Source organism: Gossypium arboreum, chromosome 5 (genome assembly GCF_025698485.1).
Source record: "Gossypium arboreum isolate Shixiya-1 chromosome 5, ASM2569848v2, whole genome shotgun sequence".
Lineage (NCBI taxonomy): Eukaryota > Viridiplantae > Streptophyta > Magnoliopsida > Malvales > Malvaceae > Gossypium > Gossypium arboreum.
In genome coordinates, this window is record NC_069074.1 from 18,518,805 (window position 1) to 18,523,009 (window position 4,205).

Genomic DNA, 4,205 nt, shown 5'->3' on the forward strand with positions numbered 1-4,205 from the left:
AGGGAAGGGGTAAGACTAGTTTTATTCAAACCTTTTTAAAGATAGAGTTGATGGTGGATACTGGATTTGTTTGTCTGCTGGTGGAAATTGGTAGTCGTGTGATCTTTGCCTCTTTTCTTTCAGTTCTTTTCCTCCAACACTCACTCCTTTCCAAGTAATGAAAAATGTAAACCTCTTAACTAATTTCAAGTTGATGAAAGTCAAATACCATAAAAAGCTACCTCCATTTTAATATATAAAGAAGTCGTGGAAGGGGGATTAGGATAAACCTTTTTAAAATAAACATCAACATGAACTCCTTTTCCGCTTTCTTTTCGGAAAATAGTTCTTTAATAACCAAGTCTTCTGCATTTATTTTTTTGGTACAACTCCAACACACAACCTGTAATCAACACTTTTAATTAATGAATCAAATATGAGTGTTTAGTAGTGTAATAAATATCCTTTCTCAAGAAATCTTATATTCTTCGTGACTTTTAAATCAGAAGAAAAATATGTTAAGTATGTCTTCCTTCTTATTACAATATTAGTTGAGTTAAGATTCTAACAGATAATTCCATCAAAATATAAATTTAGTCGTGATTAAATCTTGGTGAAGCTGTTTGTAGTAAAAGAAAAATTATCATTGACTAATGATTTGATTTAGGAGACGGACCTTAGCACATCTAAGCCTAGAGAATATATTTAACAAAATTTTAATTAGTCGGTTCGTTTATAATTATTAACCAGATTTTTGTTAAGAAAATTCAAAATCATTTTCCAAATATATACTTCTGAATTGTTGGTTGAAAGAATAGATGTAAGATTTTAAGCATTTTTATAAAAAATATATATATTATTTTTGAATAATATTTTTGACAACCAAAATACTTTCGAATCCGGTTAAAAGTGGGGGCAAAGAAAGAGAAGCCGAAGCAGGCCCAAAAAGAAGGATATTGGGCTTTCATTTTTCAATGGAAAGCCCAAAATACTAGAGTACTCAGATTGGATTTTACGGGTTGGGCTCTCATTTCTGCAAATGGAAGTAACCCAAACGACACTCTTCGTTAGACTTCCGGAATCGTTTGCTTAGCTTAGCTTAGCTTCACCGCCGGTCCACCGTCGCGGCTAATGTAAGCCTCGTTTTCTCTGGTTTCACATGAACTTCACTCCTCCGCCTCACCCTTTTGTTTTCCCCGTTTCTTCACGCGATTTTTTATTTTGATTGATTATTTTCTTACCGACAAATTGATTTTTTCTTTTAGTTCATAAACTTCGAATAATTGATTAAATTGTAATTATTAAATCATTTGAATTAGAGCGGGGAACTTATTATTATGTAGCTTAAAAGAAAACAATTTTAACTCTTCTCAGTAATTGCTTTTAATGGCTTTATTTATGTAATTTCTTACTTGATCATTACTTGTATATGGAGGAAGATAGTGGACATGTTGAATTGCTGGTGAGATTTTGCTTTGCGGTTGTCGTTCTGATGTTGACATCGTGCTAAATTTTATAACTTCTAATTTTACTTCCCTCGAAAATATATATATTGTTGCGGCTGTTTTGAGGGGAGGGGGGCTGGAATTATGATGATTATTATTTGATAATTTAAACTTTATTATAATTAAAAAGGTGAAGCAACAATCAAGCACTGAAGCAACCAATCCAACGGTAGCTGAAAACCCATCATTCTAATAGCAAAATAATCCATAGGTTGTGCCTTAAAAATTCAACACTATATTAATGTTTGCTAAAGGACTCCTTTAGGTGTTTATCTAAGATTTGTATGTGAACCCCTTTTTCTTCTGCTGCTGATTAAGTAATTCTTAGTGCTGACGGTGTGTTGAAGTTTTAGGTGTAAATGGGTAAGATGATTAGGACAGATAATGACTGCTGATAAATGGTGTAGTTTAATATGATAGTGTGGTCGGTGGTCCATAAGCGTACACCTTGGTTGGGCAGATGAGGTTTTGAGAAAAATATATTTACCCGTACAGAATGACTGTGCCCAGCATGTGGTCTTGAGATGGCCAAGGTAGCTCTTGATTGGGACTTGCTTTTGGACTTCATATACTTTCTCTTGGTCATTACAATGTTGAATAGCTAGTGCAGAGAATTTTTTTCTAATTTGTCGTCTTCTTGTACATGTATGTGGTTTGATATTGATGGAGTGTCCCATAAATTCACCTCTCCTCTTTTAAAGATATGATAATTGCTACTAAGATAACTACCCCTGAGGATATATTATATGCATCTTTCTTTACCTCACATATTTTGACAGTAGGTTTGGTGAATTGCTCTCTTGTTTTGTATTCTATGTTCACCATGAACTTATTGGTTTCAGTTTTCGAACACAAGTGGAACCTTGTTGTTCCCGCCCTTTTCCCATTTCAGATTGTTCTTTTGGAACTACTACCTAAGATCTTTTTCAAAGTGTGAAATTGGTATTTGCTTTTATACCCTTATTTAAAATGAAAGCTTGTGGGTTCACAATAGAATAGTGATGTTTATAGAATGCCTGCCATTTCTATACTTTTAATGATTAAATTTTGCCTTCATGTGAGTGACGTGATTTTCCATTCTTCTAACAGGAAAACAAAAAATCAAATTCTTCTTTTAATTCGTCTAATATAGTCACCATCCCCTTTTAATCATGTGAGTCGTTATTTGGTCAGATTTCCGAGTTAACCAAGTTGAAACATGTTAAACTTCTTTCCACCCTTAACTCTGTGCTTGTGTCAGTGGAAAAGGGGGGAAGAGTGAGTAGGTAGAAAGAGTTTGAAGATGTCAGCTTCGTTTTCCTATTAAAGAATGAACAAACTTGTTTCATTCCTCTTCTCTTACTTTCTGGCTAATGTGAATGCTCTCTCTGTATCTATTGGCCTTTGTTTAATAAGCATCTTATAAGAACCAAAATCTTTCTTGAAATATGCTACCAAGTCGAGGCTTTAAACTCGACTTACATAAATGCTTTCATTTTGACCATTGCTGTTCTTACTCCTTGCTGGCATGAAAGCTAAGACTGGTTTTACATGATGACAAAGTTGTTTGTTATACAATCATGTATCTGTTACACATTTCGTCTTCACAGGCGCATTTGTGTAAGAATGCCATTAAATATTTTTCCACTTCTTTGGAAAAAAGGCGAAAGGTGTTAAATTTGTAGTAACATAAGTCTTCTCAATTGTTTGTTCTTTTTATTGGACTGAAAGCTTATGAAACCTGACATTTCTGTTTGATTCTATTTACTTTGTGGTACATATGCATTCACATATGGTTGCCACCTAGTTGCTGTCACCGGCATGCCACATCATGACTAATCAGTTACGGCAGCATTTCTCTTTCATTTCTGGTGAAAGAAAATGTCTTTGTACCTTTCAATTGAACGCGACAAGCTGAAGAGTTGTCTTGCTACTACATGTGGGATGAAACAATGTAAATATTCCTCTTATAATTTCATCTCATCAATAGCAGCTCACATCAATTCACATTACACATTCTGTAAAACAGTTGATTTTAATAGTTAATTTGTGTAAATGTTATTAATCCGTGTTATACTTTTAATCCCTTAACGAAGATGACATTTTACTTACCTTATTCTGGTGTCAATGGCAAAGACATGGTTGAAGCGAAAACCATCATATGCGTGACATAGTATCTTTTTATATATAGCATGATATGATACAGGTGTGAAATACCGTCCTGTGATGTGGACTTTGATTGGTGTTGGGGATCCACTGACTGCATTTGATTCAATATGGTAAATAAAATTTAGAAAATGGGGTTCTTCAGTCCTTACTCGCTGAGAGTTTCGGTGAGTGGAAGGTCGCATTTGAAGCTGGTTCCGTACGAGGATGACAACCTGGTTATGGCAGCTTCATGTGTTTATGTGTACTGCCTGCCTTTAGCTTAAGATGAACACCTTCCTATTTTCCACAGCAACATGCTAGAGAGATTAATATACAGGTCAGTCAGACAATCTGGCATGGAATATTCTTACAGTAGTTTGATGGACAGATCTGATTTATTCTTTTATTTTTTGTTTCTATTGGTCCATTTACAGGCTCTTTGATAACTTGCAATGAAGCATCTCTCGATCAAACCGCTCATCATTAATTTGCCACCCAATGGATGTATCGTATACATGATAAAAGCTAAAAAAATAAATCTCTTCCAAGGACTGCCATTGACGTTTATGCTACAGAATTGATTAATTTCTGTCT

General features: G+C 34.5%; 1 long non-coding RNA gene across 1 annotated transcript; it reads left to right on the plus strand.

The window, feature by feature from the left end:
- Window positions 1-1,000: 1,000 nt before the first annotated feature.
- Window positions 1,001-3,579, plus strand: LOC128293106 (uncharacterized). Its single transcript, XR_008283162.1, has 2 exons — window positions 1,001-1,112; window positions 3,271-3,579. It is a non-coding gene; the product is annotated as an uncharacterized LOC128293106 (long non-coding RNA).
- The last annotated feature ends 626 nt before the right edge of the window (window positions 3,580-4,205 follow it).